We start from the raw sequence: 18,764 nt of genomic DNA, 5'->3' as shown, positions 1-18,764 counted from the left end.
AAATAAAAAAATTGAAAAATAAAAAAAAATGAAAAATAAAAAAATTGAAAAAAAAAAATTAATATAATAAAAAAAAATTAAATATAAATATTAGTAATATAAAAAAACAAAGGAAAAATAAGTACTGGTTTCTTTTCAAGCAGACATCTAAAATTCATACATAACCTCAAAAAATTTGTAAAATAAATTTAAAATGCTTAAAGTTGCATAAATGTTTCCGGAATTTTATCGAACGATATTTTTTTCTAAAGTAATATTTATGAATAGAACGTAATTTTTTCATGTTAATAGAAACTTAACCTCAATAAAGCTCAACAAATTATAAGAAATTATACAAATATGTTTTAAAGCTCTACAAATTACGTAAAAACGCGACACTGAATGCGGGATTACGAAATTTCGTCTTAAATTGTATGATAATTTTTTGAATTAAATATGAAAAAAATAATTCAATCAGTCTATGTCATCAGGTATCTTCATATAAAACCTAACCTCAAATAAAATTATGTTAAATCATTGAAATGAATATCGAAATGGCGCAGATCTGTATGTATATTTGTAGATAAATATATTATATATTATAATTTGTATAATAATATTACAAATGAAGCCTAAAAAATCGAATCAGTCTATATTGTCACATATTCTGCTAAATATGAAAATATTGTCACCTAACATGCAAAGCAACGTATCATCAAAAAAAATTGAAAATCGTTGCCAGATATAATAACCAATATAATATTTGACGAAAACTCTAATTTTGTTTCAATAAGAGCGTGTGATAACCGATATATATCCCCTTTTTTTAATCAAAACTCAAATTTTGTTTCCTGTAAACTTTACGAAAACATCTAGTTATTTTAAAGAATGAGTACATTAAATTGATATAAAAATTTGTTTCTTTATGAAGCTGGCCATACAAATCTAACCTCAAAATGGTCTTTAATCTCTAAAAACCTTAACGAACAAATCTAGTTTTATATTGCCGGTAAAAATTTTAATAAATATATTAATATCGACTAATATATTCATTTCGTACATCTTCCATGGAAAAAAATTACAAAATAGGTAACACCTAACCTTAAAATTTTAAAGAAACTGAGTAAAAAGTGTACATATGTACCTATGAGAACAACTTATTTATTATATATTCCAATTTTTCAAATATTTCCTATACCAGCCTAACCTTACTACTTTTACTGTAAAAAACGAACCTCAAAATGGTTGCAAAATATGTATAAAAAAATATTTGAAGACAAAGGTGAATATGAATATAACCATTTATAGAAGAATTTACAAAAGAAAAAACAAACCCATCCTTAAAGCATTGAAAAACATTTTAGGGATCTTAGAGCCTTAGAAACCGAAATTTTATAGAATAGGATATTTATACTCGTAAGATTTTATAATAAAAAAAACAAAGGTTTTAACATATGAAAATAAACATAATCTCAAAAAACTTTGTAAAAAGTATTACCATACAAATCTAACCTCAAAAACCTCCGAAAAAATTTCTTTTAAATTTTTTATACAAAATTTTAATAGAGAAACAAAATTACTCTCGAATTTATAATTGATTAATATTTTAGCCTAAAAGATATCAAAGTTTACAATTCAAGAATATACATATGTATCTTTTTTTTTATTTATAAAATTTACTACATTACTTATAGTACTATATATTTCTATTAAATTTTATTTGTAATAAAACATTTCACTGCACTGAAATAAGATAATAAAATTTCCATAATTAAATTTTTCTTAAAAAATATCCCACTGTGCAACTAAGCGGCTAACAACTCGCATTCAAATGTTGTGACATATACACACACACATTCTCCCACTTGTCTTGCTGTTGCTTTTTGACTGTCAATGCGTTTGCATAAATTGCAATATTTTTTTTGCATACATTTAGGCGCACACATTTAACGGCAATGAATTTGGATTGTGGATGTTAATGTGCGGCCATTCAGCGAATATGTGTGTATGCATGTACGCTTTATGAATAGCATTTGCGGCAATTTACAATGTTGGAAAGTGTTGCATAGTTTTATGCGCTTAAATATGTAGCATACATACAGACATACATATATTTACGCATAAAAGGAAGGTTTGGTAATGCCAGAGAAACGCTCATTGCGCCCTAGATTCCTTCACACTATTCAAATAGTCTATAGAAAATTTTTATGGATTAAAAATTCTATCGTCATTTACATTTCACGCGTTTTTTATGCAAATATTTCATGCAACCCTTTTGCATCAACCCACTGATTGCGCGCCGGCAAGTGCTTTTTGAGGTTTCCATTTCATTAAGTAAATGGCTGCTGATTTATTTTATTTTGTTTACTTTTGTAGCAATATTAGGAGTAAGGGGAAGGCGGTGGTGTGAGAGAACAATAAAATTATTGAAGTTAAAAGATTGTTTTTGTTTCTCGCCTGATTTTATAGTGCATTGTGTAATAAATATATTTTATACCAAAGGGTTGGATCAACTGGTAGTAGCAAAAGCTACAAGGTTTGAGCCTAGACTTAAATCTGTTACCACGGGGCCCAGTAAGCCCTTAGAGCTCGCTCCAATCTGCTCATTGGGTTTGGCCTTTTGGGGAGATTCGTGATGGCTGCGGTTTAAACCTAAAGGCAGATAGAATTGAAGTTCTAGTTCAGTTCAGTGTGTAGTCGCATTGCGGCCGGGTACCAGACTCACAGCACGGCAGCGGTTTTATATCGGCCTCGAACGCGATCAAGGAGGAATAGGTGTTCCTTCAGGTCTGGTAATTGTAAATTTGAAAAAGTTAATGACTTAGTCTATCTCAGACCCAGCATAAATTTCATCAACAAACAAAGCCTGTAGGTCAAACGCTGTAAAACTCTTGACAACTGGCGCTACTTTGGGATCGGTAGGCAATTAAGAAGCAGATTCCCCGCCTGACAAACTAAAATTGCAATCTTTAAGTCTTTTATCATTCTCGTGCTATATAAGGTCGCAGATACATGGACAATTCGAGAGAACTCTGCTTTGCAAAGTCTTTGAAGCTATTCGCGTAAGCGATGAGTATGGAAGAAGAGGGAAAGACTTATTGTAGTAGCTCTTTGGTTATAAAAATCCAAGAAATGCGCATTGTCATATTCATCGAAGACAATGTTCCAGCGAAAAACTTCTTCGATTCGAGACCCAAGGAAACGGAACACCGCAAGAAAGTACGACCACGGAAGGACCAAGTGCATGGAAATATGTCTGCACATGGGTTGTACCACTAACGTGATCTGACAAAGAGTAGAGGCAACTGGCAAGTTGTGTGTTCTCGGCCCAGACCGGCTTACGGTTGTAATGCCAGAGAAGAAGAAGGTTAAGTCAAGCTATTTATAAAGTGCTTATATACCGAAACTTTTTATGCGGACCGCTTAGAGAATTTGAGTGGTAATTCGAAATGCATTTGATTGAATACTCCACAACTCTTATAATTGTTGGAAAATAATTGCTGCCGCTTAGATACAATACATTAGAACGATGTTGGTTACGACTACTCACTACATTTTTATACTGCTATACGACTCTTCATAAAGAGTTGGAGATGGAGATGGATCTGATATATTCGCTGGATCGCTAAAATAACTTGTGGTTTTTGTAGTCTTCAAATATAAATATTTTTATATCGAAGAGTGCTTCCACAAACTTAGCATATGTGTATATGGTCCAATCTATACTCTATATATATATATATGAATCCATAAATATGAATATGCTTAAGTCAAAATATGAAAATTTCTGGCAAAAAAAATTTACCCTTTCCTAAATTTATTTGTAAACTCTAAAAAATAGTGTGTCATACAGAAATAACCTAAAGGTTTTTATTTTTCTCAATGGAACTTTTCTTAATATCCAAAGTGCTTACATACATACATATATATATATACCCACTAGCACACAATATATTCGAAATAAATATAAAGTTTATCAGCAATTTTTCATTCGAAACTCAATCACTCAAAACAGCTTTGAAGCGCAACGAAAGCAATTCAATTGCAGGTGGAGAGGAGTGAAAAAATCGGCGGCAGAAGGGGAGCAAGAGCAGTTGCAGAAAATTACACAGTTCCCTTGCGAAAGTGCTCAGCACGTTCTAGTTTCGCAGACAATACAAAAACTACACACAACCGAAAGTCGCTGACACCAGCATACAGATTGATTTACGCGCACCTGTTTGTGTGCGCCAACGGAAACGGAAGTGAAATGTAGCATTTTATCTACAAGTACACGTATTATATAAAGAAAGTAACAATGACTTGAGGAGAATAGAGCAAAAGTGTTAATAAAAGTAAAGCAAGAAGTAGAGTGTAGCTACAGCTGCTGCTGATGAGAAGCAGCAGGTGCTTTCATGCTATGAGAAACCAAAGAGTGGCAAAAACTCAAGACAGCAGCGTGGAACGAAAGCCTGGAGCTGCTGTGAGACTTGAAGGATCGATAGCTGAGGAGTGGTAAGAAGTGTGTAAGCTAGCAAATTGAAATATAATGGTTAACAACAACACTGACGTGGAAATATACAATGCAACAATGCTAAGCTGGAAAACTTATCGAGCAGCAAGAAGAAGAAACAGTTATGGAGAAAGAAAAATAGAAATGTTCGTATATAAAAAGCAATGCAAAAAGCTGGCGTGTGAAACTACTTTGACAAGCGCAATAAAACTCGTAGAAAACTTGCGTTTTTCCCTAAGGCAAATATTGAGCTGGCATTGCCACATAAACTTACTAAAAATAATTTGCAATATGACAGCCAAAGCACGGAACGTGCTAGCTGCAGCATGTGAATTTTTTAGGCATGAATACATATGACATACAAAATTGTAACGTTAGCTAAGAGTTTTTGTTTAAATATCGAGTGTTTACTTTGTTGTAAAACGAGTAAAATTCAATATAAAAATCCTAGTTGTGGAAAGCATATCAGTCATATCACTACGTCATAACAGTCCAACAAGTCTTGGCATGAATTGCTCGCTACATTATATAATGTTGCTGCAATCATGAGCAATTTCATCGAAAAGTTGTTATTCCCCTCAGAAGATCTAAATATATTCGACAAGCCGCATTAAACACTTATAACTTATCATATCACTTGGTAAAGTATCAGCTTTATTGTAATAATTACCATATGGAAAGAACTTATAAGAAATTACATCGAAAAGCTCGAAGCCAAGTCGCTTAAGGCCAGGTTCCTCCAAACAATTTTGAAAAAATCGAATTTTTTTTTTCATAAATTGCTACTGTATACTCGTAGAAATAGTATAGAATTAGTTCCGAAGATCAGCAAGACCGAGAAGCAGGTATAAAAGAATGAGAAGCGCTGCGAGAAATCCGGCCGCTCGAACGCCTTCGGTAGCGGCAGCTACTGTGTGCCTTTGGTTTAAACTGATTTTTCTCCGAACCACGCTTTTTCGAATGGATGACACTCTCATTTCAAAACTATTGCACTTAGCGATATGAACCAAACGGCATTTTACTCTTTAGATGTCTGGCTATGGCCTCAAGCAGAACCAGAAATATTCATTATTATTTAAAAAAGTTATAAACAATTAAAAGTGAAAAAAAGGGTTAAAAAAATTCAAAAGTCCGCCATTTTTTTTTTTTTCGTTGAAAATGTTTCATTCTGCTTGAGGCCATAGCTAATTCGATACAGAACATGAAACCGTTTTGCTTTTTGCTTTCAGATAACTCTTTTCCAAGAAATGATGTCTTCCATCTACGAATCGGAACAGTTTCAGCAGCCATTTTCAAGACCGCGGTTTTGAAAAAAAAAATAAAAAAAAAATTTTCAAATAATTTAATATATGTACATACATATGAACATATGTACTTTCATATGTAAAAAAAATTGATTACTCAACATGTTTTGTAATAAAAATAAAATGTATTGAAAAAAATTACGTTTTTTAGAGGATCCTGGCCTTTACAAGCGTATTACGTATGATATCACTTTTTATATGATAAAATAACACATACATAATTGTAGGAACATTCATATGAGATTAGCATTACATGGTCTCTACTGTTTTAAGATGAATTGTATCACATCACATCATCATCTCATAACACTACATTACCTGATATGGCACCACTTAAATTTTTTACGCTCTCAAGGTCATAAAAATCCAGCCCGCTAAGTTAAATTCCATTTCAACATCACACGACATAACATCAATGATATTAGCCCGCATGCATTATATAGCATAGCTTTTTTCACAGCAACCATATTTAGTCAAATGCAACACATCACATCGTCATCTAATGAGAAGGTAATATTACCTGATATCACAGCAATTATATAACGCTATTAAGGTCATAAAAACCCATCACGCTTAGAAAAATTCCATGAACTAAGAGAAAATCGCTTGACATCACATCAATTATATTAAGTTGCATGCATTAAACCTAGTCACCTAGTTAGCTTCAAGTGATATAATATAAACCATATTTAGTACAGCGTATCATATCACATCGTCATCAAATAATACCACACCACGTGATATCATCAATTATATTTATATCTGCATTATGTCAAGTGTTTTTTATCAGCAAATGAGACGACTAGAGTGGCAGCGCTTCAACCCATGCAATGTTAAATGCAATAATTCACATCACATCTAATAACAACACATAACTTGATGTCACATCGATTAATTTATAACGCGTTAATATGATGGAACCTCAAGCTAAAATTAATTATAAACAACAAAACATTAACTTCGGCTGCACCGAAGCTAATATACCCTTCACAGGTGCATTTATTTTAGTAACTATGTGTTCAGTTTATATGGAAGCTATATGCTATAGTAATCCGATCTGAACAATTTCTTCGGAGATTACATTGTTGCCTTAGAAAATAATCTATACCAAATTTCGTGAATATATCTTGTCAAATGTGAAAGTTTTCCATACAAGCACTTGATTCCGATCGTTGAGTTTGTATGGCAGCTATATGCTATAGTGGTCCAATATCAGCAGTTCCGACAAATGAGCAGCTTCTTGAAAAGAAAATGACGTTGGCAAAATTTCAAAACGATATCTTAATAACTGAGGGACTAGTTCGTACATATACAGACAGACGGACGGACAGACGGATATGGCTAAATCGACTCAGCTCAACATACTGATTCTTTATATATATACTTTATAGGGTCTCCGACGCTTCCTTCTGGGTGTTACAAACTTCGTGACAAACTTAATATACCCTGTTCAGGGTATAATAATATTACTATAATATATTATTAATAAAATATTAGTTATTTTAAGTCAATATATCATCGAATATATTAAGTCACATGCATCAAATCTTAAGAAAACATGTCAGCATCAAACGATAGAATATTGCTTTACACATTACATCAGACGTGATTCTATTAAGTCAGACGTATTACATCATAGCCTAAGTACTCTTCATGTCAACAACAAGTGATTAATGTCTTACAGTGCTAAGTTAATCACATCACCTACTTAGAAATCACTACGTCATTATCATAACGACACAAATTCACTTGTTATCAACTCTCATGATATTATATAAAAATTGACGTGTGATTTACTTAATATTAAATCAAATTAAACTATGTTATATCAACTTAAATAATAACCGCTGGAAACCATAATGAACATTACATCACATTATCACGTCACTGCATTTGAAGTCATGCCACATCACATTAAGTTGTTTCACATATTAAATTAATAGATTATCATGTCATATTGCATATCACATCATGATAACTTTTCTTGCAATAAATTAATGTCTATGTGAACATTTAACTATTCTTCTGATAAAAGTTAGTGCTTTAGTGCCTAATATCATATCACTTGATATGGTAACACATGACTTAATATCACAATCAATCAAATCATAACCAACCATATAATATACTCTGCCATTAACACTCTATAAGGCATATTGGAATCACTGCAGCTTTCTACTTTTGAAAATTTTTTTATTATTTAGAAATTAAAGATCTCGATAATCCCTGATGATAATTGTTTAAGATATATCTTATTATAAGCATTTTATGAACGTCTTTAGTGAGGTTTTACTTTAATAACTCTTGTGTTATTAGTATTATTTGAGATCGCTAGCTAATCTATGCAAATAAGTGACTTTTCCGAAAGCACAAAACTAATTAGAACAAATTTTAGTTGAGTTTGAGCTTTAAAAAACCCTGGAATAATAATTATACTCCTATAATAATTATACTTCAAATTGGTATATTGAAATATATGTGACCTTATAGAAGATGTATGTAAAGTTCGATGGCTGATCCAGAGATCGCACTTGGACTACTAAATGCAACTTCTGTACCAAATCTTAAAAGTTGACAACGTGCTTTGTGGTCAATATAACTTTGCTTTGGCGTTTAATTACGATTCTCTTTAGCTCGATGGGTATCTGAAAGTGTGAGCTTACAAGTGTTTAATCTTTGATACCGCAAACGTGAGACAATCTCAAAAGAAGTGTTGAAATGTTTTCACCTCAACTTCTACCATACAGTCAAATGAATGAGTCAAATGTATGTTGCGATAATACAAGAACCGATGAAGTCCAGAGGAAAGTGCAGCATCTATTCATGCCCATTCTACTGATAGCGCGGCTAGAGTTCCTTTCTCTACCAGCACGTTAGCTTTACAGTTACCTCCAATTCCCTTCTGGCCTGGCACTCATAATAGTCTTATCAGAAAGTGATTCGATGCTATTGATAACGAGGTTAGGCAGCCTTTAACGCACGGTGAATGAGCTAAAGACTAGTAACGCTGCATTGCCATAAGAGTAGATAGTCATGGAGAATATAATTCAGCACAGAAATATTCTTAACAGAATGATTGCACTGTAACTTGTTTTTCGGTTCTTCAACAAGTTCTCATCAGCGAGCTTTTCAAACCTACGGGCTAGTATCTAAGGTTAGCGGAGGTAAAGATTTAAGTACTTTAAACATGGTTACAAGAGTCACAAAAGTATTAAAGCGTCCATTACAGTTAGAAAAATCTCAATCTACTGTAGTTGGAGTTGGAGAGGGTGTATGAAGGCAAAGAGTTTATTGTAGCAGCATGTTGCATAATCATAATATTGGAGCACATTTGCATACACCTCTCACAAAGACGCCACTTCGCTTATGATTTACGACACATATGAGCATAAATGTTCAGAATATTGTAGTGCAACAAATGTGCAGCGGCAACACTACACATGCAGTAAAGTGCTCGTGCACTTGTGGCGCGCTTTCGAGTGAAGTATGAAGCGGCGCGCTACTAAAGAGTTGACATAAATGCTGAAAGGAGTAGAGTGTGGCATAAAATATAGAGTACATGAAATATAAATCTATATAAATATATATTGTAGCAACAAATGTTATGCAGGGATTTTGAAGTCAAGCATGAAAGCCTAAAAATATGCTAAGCGGGAAAGTAAAGTATAATAAAGAGCAAATAAAAAAAAAAGTAAAATAAAAATAATACAAAAAACAATAAAAAGGAATAATAATAAAAAAAAAATCCAAACATAGCCGGAAAATAAATACAAATATGCAGGAGGTCTATAAATCTTACTGACGCAGGTAAACCGCAAAAATGGCAGGCGGAACGCAAGTGCCACAGAAGCACTTCCTAACAATCATACGCGAACATAACGGTAAGTAAACTCGCGCTAGCCATGCTTGGAACGTATAAGTATATATATAAATATATTGTATATTTGCCTTCAAACTGTTCGCAGTCATGTCGCGGCGAAATATGAAAAAGTTTATAAGTATGCCCCGTAAAGTATGCAACGCGCCTCATCCTACGTAGTCTTCAGCGGCAGTCGTTAGCACTTCTAGCGCAGTCGGCTTTTGTGGTACGCATAATTTACGCGCACAACACTTCCGCGTCTTTGGCGGCTTTACATACATTTCGTTTGTTTGCTGTCGTTTTTTTCGCTGTCGCGCACTTCAAAAGTAGTCGTTTAAAACACTTTACGCGCGTGAAAACACCTGTACAAGTTCTGTACACGCAGAAAGTTGAAGATACGCAAAGCGCCTGGGGAATGGTGAAAAAAGTGTTCGAACGCCTTAAGGTATGCCACACTGGCACTGGTTCACTAGTTTTCAAGCGTTGCTTGGTAAGGTTGCGCTGTAAGGGTTCCATTACAACCCTCGTTTGGCCTGGTTGTAAACTTATGTCTATTAGCGTGCCTTGTTGTGTCACTTCGCTGGGAGAGCACATTTTATGATTTGTTTTATTGAAATGCTTGTTTTGTCTGTTCGTTTCGGTAATTTAGCCTTACAAGTGCATGTCTTTATTTTTAATTTTTGTTGGCTTACCTTGCTTGGGCGCAATTGTGTTGGCGAAATAATTTCACATGGTACCGGGGTAAATAACTCGGGCAAGGGTTTAAATTCCAAAGTTAAGAAAAATTAAAAAAAAAGAAAAGGAACAAATTAAAAGATGTTGCTATTCATATTCATTATGGAAAGAGCCCAACCATAAACGAGTGAGCTAATGAAAGTAGACAGTTTGAATATCACTCTGCGACTACTTAGTACTAGGATAGGTTAGATTAGGTCGTAGGCTAGTACCAAAGTACATGGATCTCACTTGGACCGATTCTCATGGATCAACGAAATGTATTAAGATGGTTAATACCATTTAGCCACTTCGCTAGGTTTGCCCGGATACTGCAACCTCAGTCTCACAGAATACGGAAAAGAGAGGAGAGAGAAACAAGATGACTACAACTCGCTTTCCTCGATATAACTTTGGTAAAGGGTCTCCGAAAATTGTTAGACGCACCGCGTGTAAGCCCATTGGACAGTGTGAAAAGAGAGGAAAAAGTAACAAGATGATTCCCATTCACCTTCCTCTATAAAGCTTTGGTAAAGGGCATCCGAAAATTTGTTAGACGCACCGCATGTGAACCCATTGGACAGTGTCCACTTAGAACACCTACCATTGCGGCGAATTTGTCTTTGAGAACAATTAGTTTGGAGGAGCTCTTACGGTTAACTCTGGGCCAGAAGGATATTACAATCTCAAAAGTTAAGACTGTTGATCAATCAGCGCTTGCCGAGCTCACTGAAGATCCATCGGCTCAGCACTAGAACGAAGGCTTCCAATCGTACGAAATATGGGTAAGGGTGTCTGCTCTAGTGAGTTCATCAGGTTGGCAGTTACCGCTGTGAAGAAGCATGAAACTATTGATAATGAGGTCATGCAATCTTTGACCAGTTGTGAACGCACAGTCAGCGAGGTCAAGGTCAGTATAGCCGCTCGGTTATCGGAGTGACGGACAACCTCCTTGAACGAAGTTGCACTTGGGAGAGTAGCCTGAAAGTTGAGTTGATGGAGAGCTCCAGATAGAAGACACCACTTTCTACTATTACTAAAAATGTTGCCGAAAATTTTTTATTTAATTTCTACATGTCATTGAGAAGGTACATAGGGCTTGAAGTAACCAACTCTTTTGGGATGATTTAGTAGCCTGAAACTTAAGTTGATGAAGAGCTCCATACAGAAGACTCCACTTCCTACAAGTACTATAAAAGTTGCAACAATTTTCTCCAGGTCATTGAGAAGGTACGTAGGACTTGAAGTAACCAACTCTTTTGGGATTCGTATGTTATTGTAAAAGTATTTAATCTTCCGATTAAAAAAAAGTACTGAATGAAAATATTAAAGTCTTTCATTGCTAATACCAGAAGTGTTGTTAACAAAAGTGTGAAACGAACCAAAACGTCTTGAAAATAAAATGTTTGTTACCATCTTCTTCTTCTTCTTAATTGGCGTAGCGCCATCTATCGAGCGAATAATAACTTGTTTGTTTTCGAAACCAAAGCAATGGTACTATTTATAAAATTTAGACCGGTGGTATATTTTCGAAGACTGTCGTAGACCACTTCATATAATTTATCAAATAATCAATTGTATGTAAAAAAGAAAAAAAACCTAAAAGTAGTTTCTTTAGTAAAAAATCGGATGCACATTTTATATAGTTAAATAATAATAGGTTAAGTCAGGTTAGTGTGCTTGGTCACGCGTAAACCAGTTTTGGTCCTTTCCGATATCCGATGGAGCTCTGTTACGAAGTCCATGAGGAGTTGTCATCCTTTATGATGTCTGCACTTGAAGCGAATTTCAGTGTCTCATACCGTGAGACCCCCAAAAAATATAAATAAAGCGTTAAGCAAAAGTAAAGAGTTCGTACGATTTCTCTTATCCAGCTGCTTTTCAGGACAAATAGGATAAATTATTACCAATGAAAAATACTTCTTCGTAAGCCTGGTGGATTATGAGAAACCTTTTCTAGCCAAAGGTGTAGTCAGAAGTATGAGATGAAATAGTTACGCGATGCAGTTTTGGGGCTTTTAACGGGCCATTGCCCTATTGGCGTCCACGAAGTAAGGCTGGGAATCCCACCAGATGCCATTTGCAGAAGCTGTATGGAAGAATATGCGGTGGAAGCAACTCAAAACTTTCTTCTTGATTCTCCCGCGTTGGGGAGGTCAAGACTTAAATACTTGGGAGCGCATATCTTCAGACACCTCACCTGGAAATTAAACGCCTGTGAAAATTTGTACTTTGCTAATTTATAACTTCGAACGCAGTAGTTCTTTTTTTCTATAGCCTCACAAAAGACTACGTATGGTAGTAGTGCGATCTTTGATCAGCCATCTAACCTAACATAACCTATATATTTACAAAGATCAAACTTCTACAAATAGTAACAGGTTCCCATATCGTTATAAAGACCAAACTTTCTAGCGACTTCTAATTTGATCTAAAAATATTTGCGGAAATTGAGAGCATATATGTGGAATAAAATTATATACAGTGTAGTCTTCTAGTCACTTAACCAGTAAACTTAAAGAGTAGCGTATCGAACAAACAACTGACATACATATATAGAATAGGCAAACTTATATAAAATAAACATAGAGTAGTAAGCAACAATGCCATTTTTATGACAAATTTCAAATACGAAAGTAAACTTTAACCAAAGCGAGTTGAAAAGTGGTGGCGGATCGAAGACATCTACTACTACTTTTAAGAGACGATTCAGTGGCTGTACACCTTCTAAGAAAATATCGAGCGAAGGAAACTTTGGGTTTCAAAATTCCTGCTGTGTTTGTGATTTTTTATTTTAGGTTGAATCATTAAGTGTCCTACTTCAGTTTCATTCTGGGAATATTTTTATTATAACAATAATATTGCAAATATTTGGAATTTATTTTATTGCTGAAAGGATTACATATTATTATATACCAATATTATATAAAAAATCTGTAGCGGAAATCTTACATTCTATTTATCACAGCCTAAATATGGCTTTAGTATTTTTACGGCTATTTTTATAAGGAAAGCCACTCTACAACATAACTTTAATGTACCTTCAAATTATTCCGTAGAGATCAGACATCAAAATTTACTCATCGAATTTTATTGAATTTCGACATTGCATTACTCACACTCCGCCCCGCAACTGTTGCTTACTCATTTATCCACATAACCTCCTGTTCAACGCGTATGCCAGCTGCATTGCGTGTGGCAACCCCCAGGAAAGCCCAAACCACAACGGACTCTATTATTTCAACAACATTTTGCCAATGTCATTGAACGATAAAATCGAATCCAAAAGAGAAAAAGGTAAAAATCAATTGACCCACCTGCCCAAACCAAAGTCCACCGGGCGGACATATGACTTTGGCACGTGAAAAGTCTGCAAATGGGTAACTCACACCGATTTTATGAGCCCACAAGGGTCACATTAAAATGCATGTTAAACAATGTTTAAACACCAAACTGACAACAACAAACAAAATGTTACAAGGAAAGATGCAACAAAAAAAAAACAAGAGGAGAAAAAATCGTGTGCAAGAAGCTCAGGCTGATGCGGCACTAATGGGCAGCGAGGCGTGTGGCAGGTAACCGGTGACACAGCAGCCGAACAAACACTTGCGGAGTTAATGGACTCGACGTTGAAAATTGGAGATTTTCGGTAGAAAATAGAGCGGAACGGGGCACAAATTGTTAGCGTGACAGAGAAAGTGTTGTGGAAATGGTTGAGAAGGGGTGACTCTACAGTAAGAGCACGGGCGGCAACGCATGGACACTATCGATAATCAAGAATCTAATCCATTACTCAACCCCAAATGGCGCAGGGTGCAGCAAGCTGCTCGCAAAGCGGCGCTGGATAAGCGAGGTAAGCAGTAAATCTTGCACATATTCCACTTTTTACTTGCGGCTTCGCAGATTTCTGGTTATTTTTTGATGTAGGTTGCTGGGCAAATGATAAAAAATGTAAGAGGAAGTTGTGAACAGAAAGGTGATGGTCGAAACGGAAAGGAAAACAAATTACTGTTGTCGGTTGGCGCGTGGTTGAAAGCAGCGAGGGAATACGAAATTGAAAAAGTCAAAACGAAATAAGTCAGATAACCACTGAAGGCGAGACATTTGTTGGACAAAAATTAAGAAGCGAAGGGCTTTAACGGACCAGGTAGCAATGGTAATAAAAATGAGAAAAATGATAGATAAAAAATGCTACACTGTGCTTTAAAGGGGCAGTCAGTTCCCTTGAAACAGAAATATACGTTCGATATTACGAGCGCTTTTGGCCTACTTTACTATTATTTAAGGCAGTAGTAGCCCCTAAATAAGCAAGGGTTTACTGAGTAATGCGCCATAAAGGATTTTATATGCAATTTGTTGTTGCTTGCGGGTGGCTTAAGCTGCTTGGTCAACCGCTAGTTGGCAATTTCGCATGACATTTGACCCAAATTCATTTTTCATTTCATTTCCGTTAAATAAATTGTCAGAGCGCGAGCGAGAGAGTGAGCAAGTTAGGCAAATAACAGTGAAAGTACAAAAACAGTGTAACAAACAAGTGTCAAACGAATAAAAATTGCGACGAGTTGTTTGTGCTCGGTGTCGAAAATAAAGTTTAGGACATTTGATTTGTGTCACGTTACGAAAGTTCGGCGTAAAAATGTCGCAATTTAAATAATAAATAAATTGACTCACCTTGACAGGTCATTATCCTTTGCATAGCTGGAAGGAGAAGAGCAAACGAAATAAATATAATTTATATTTTGTGAATTTTGAGGTTATGTATATATTTTGGGTAGAAAAAAGTATTTTATGTGAGTTACAAATATGTTAGCATGAAATACTTTTTGGAATAGGATAATGTCATTTTGAAAAACAGTTCGAAAAATTAGCTGAGCTAAAAAAAATAACTTTTGTTAGTGATTTTTAATAGCTTCTAAGCAAATTTTTTTCATTTTTAATACGGCAAAATTATTTGAACCTGAACGGCTGCTATAATTTTTCTTTCATTTATTGTCGGTAAAAGAACTGGGAATACGTTAATGCCACCCGTTGAAACAAATATAATGCGTTGTCAAAAAAGTGTTGCGGTATTTTCTCTAGTTGGCGCTGAAAGTGCGTAGTTCTAGTTTTATTCGTCGCATCGGGTCATGCTAAACCTTTTTGGAAAGCTCATTTTACGCGCTAACACGTTTTTGATTGATTGTCGTTTTTTTAAAGTCGTTCGTGAGTTATAGCGTCGCAAACATGGAGCAAAATAAAGAGAAAATACGGCATATTTTACAGTACTACTACGATAAAGGCAAAAATGCATCTCAAGCCGCCAATAAAATTTGTGCAGTTTATGGACCCGATACAGTTTCCATTTCCTCCGCAACGAAGGTTTCAACGCTCCTGAAGGCCTGTAGTCGAAAGAGACCGGCATAGTAGCAGCCGTAGCATCGGTCAAGAGCTGGGCATCCATTTGAAAAGAGAAAAAATGTCTCACTTTCAGTAGCCTGATCTTACCAAATCCTGCCTATTTTGTCAACTTCTGAGAGAAATATGATATTAACTTCGAGATTACGATTTCGGGTGGTTCTCAAAGTAGCATACTGAGGCCACTGTCGTATATTTTCTTTATTGACATTGACATCAGGTCCTGATTCTCTTTATTCAGAAAAAGTTTTACGTTTATTCTATTATTATTTATTTTTATTAGGGAAAACCTTCATATCTTGATAAAACTAAGTTTATTACAAATCAATTAAAGCATCTATTTCCGTTAAAAAATAGTTATTCTGGAAGATTTTAGGAGTGACACACAACAACTTTAGAATCGGTGAGTCTTTTCGAACTGGGCACAGCCAGGTAGCTTAATGAATTTTCCTATGCTGGAATATAGTACTGAGATAATCATATTACGGGCACCGGCAAAGTCGATTAGCCTCAGCCCATTTAGGCATGTTTCATTATGGAGGCTGAATTTCTCGACCGTTATGCCAAAGATACCTTCTTTGGTTACCCTGGCGTCAAAATCGCCAAGTACAATTTTGACATCGTGGCGGGGGTAGCTCTCATAGGTGCGCTCCAAGCGCACATAGAGGACATCTTTGGTCACATCGTCCTTCTCGTTCACTTCACTTGTTGCCGTTTGTAGATAGACGTTCATTTACCTGGGTGCTAGGACTCGGCGATGGAAACTCTGTCTCACCACAAATCCCACACCGAATTCGCACTACTTTATATGGCCACTGTAGTAAATAACACAAGGGCCTACTCGTCCTAGTCCTTGTCCCGTCCACCGAAGTTCTTGGACAGCGGTGATATCAGCTTTTACTCTTACGAGCACATCAACCAGCTGGACAGCGACACCTTCCAAATAAAAGACCGGACATTGCAGGTGCATGCCCTTATAACGTAATCCTTAATACGTTTGCTGTGGTCGTCATCAAAAGGTGTGTTTCTCATCCGAGGTTGTTGTGTCCTTTTCTCAGGATTTTTTTTACGTGGCGGGTCCAAAACCCAGCGCACAACCCTTGTTAGAGATGAATCGCTTTCTCACTTTAGCACGCTTTCAAACAGATGTTTTTTGGCTACCCAGAAGATACTTGGTCTAAGAACGGAAGTCGTGAGCTGCTTGAGCCATGTGTAAAATAATCGTTTCTGACCACCAAGAATCGTTTGTGGTCACTCCCAAGTGAATGGAACTTAGAGAACTTTCGTCAATTACGTGTACTTCTACACATCGCTCCAATTAAAACTTATAGTGAGGTTCAAACATGGAGAGAGCAGTTCATTTTCAAAGCATGGTGTTGTCGTTTAAAATATATATGATTAACTGTTCTGCAAAGAAATCTTGATTTCAGTTTCATACATGAGTTATGACAAAAAGTCATTAACTGTAAGCACCCCGTAGCTTGATTTTGTGAATTTCTCTTGATTAAGTCACATATCATTATGGTTCATAGGTTTAGGTATTTATTTCGATATTAGTGTGTATCGATTATTTTAGAGAGCAAGCAAAAAAATGACTCTTAAATTTAAGATTTGGACCTGTTTTCAATCCCGTGAATATTTAATTATTCACAAATCCCGGATACCAAAACCTTAATTTTAAGCCATTATGTAATCAATTAACTGTATAAACAACCCTACAACTAGTTATAATAAATACCGACTTGCCCACTCTCCACAGCGCTGCATAGCCTCACGCAATATCCATTCCTCCAACAGCAGCGGCCTCAGTGAGTTCGTTGTCCGTTTAATAGTTTCATTATTGCATTTATTGTGCCCGTCACTACCTCAGTCAGTCAAGCGCTGCCTATCTAAAGCTATTGCCTTTGTGTCACTCTAATTCTACAGAACTCCACATACGGGTGTCGCGCCTGCATTGACGATAAAATACGCAAAAGTGTCATTCTATCAGTCAATTGGCCATTCCGGCACAATCGCAAATCATTTCGCCCGTCCGCATTCCAGCGAGCTAGAATTATTACGAGTATGCATTTATACCTAAATTGCATACCGACACGCCACTGAATTAATGGAATTAGGGCTACTCGTTTTGGATTTACGATTTTGTGGCAAAGTATTCCCATTTACTGTGGTACGTGTGCATAGAAAACACCCCTGCCGTGTAATCAACCGTGAAGTCATAGTCTGGCTTATAACTAGCTAGTATGAATCGTAAGCGGCATAAATCCAACGATTATCTTTTCTCTTGTAAGCAACTAGCATTTTGTACAGGTTCTATGAGATATCAATTGTCAGATGTCAGTCAGATATGTATTAGTGTCAACTGAATTTCAGAAAATAATGTTCGGTTTCCTACGATGAACTAAGATTCCCCACTATAATTCTTATTCGGATTTTTAGCATCGTTAGTTTGACGTATATTTAGTATGAACATAATGTAAATGAGACTTCAGATTGTAAAATTCGTGTTTTTAGAAAAGTTGTCTCTCTAGAAAGTACAAGTATATAGTATTCATTATCAAAATTCCCTACTATTTAGTCCTGCATATGAGAAAGCTTTTAGTCTAGTATTAAGATCCGGACTAAATGACTAATGTGGTCTCAATCTTATTAACAGCTACAAGATCTAATCAGATATTTTTAGGGTGATTGAGGAAGCTTTGAGGCTATTTCGCTATACACTTAACCTAACTTAGTTTTCGTGCTATAAGACTACTTCAGCACAAAAAGAAGTTTTAGCTTAATCTGTATTTAAGAAAGTTGTAGCTCTCAACTTTTCTAGGAAGGCAAAATACCACGCTGAACCCTCCTGATGATGTCGACGGGTAATAGATACCAGTGACTGAGGCAGACACTGACTGGAAACCAAGCCAAAGTCTTGTCATTGAAAGTACTACTAATACTAAATCCATATGGTTTTTATTCAGCCCCGGCGTCAGCGGATACGTGTACAAATGTGCCACCCATTGAGCTATTAGTTTAT

Source organism: Bactrocera neohumeralis, chromosome 5, assembly GCF_024586455.1.
Source record: "Bactrocera neohumeralis isolate Rockhampton chromosome 5, APGP_CSIRO_Bneo_wtdbg2-racon-allhic-juicebox.fasta_v2, whole genome shotgun sequence".
In the NCBI taxonomy this organism is placed as follows: Eukaryota; Metazoa; Arthropoda; class Insecta; order Diptera; family Tephritidae; genus Bactrocera; species Bactrocera neohumeralis.
This window is presented reverse-complemented; position numbering follows the sequence as displayed.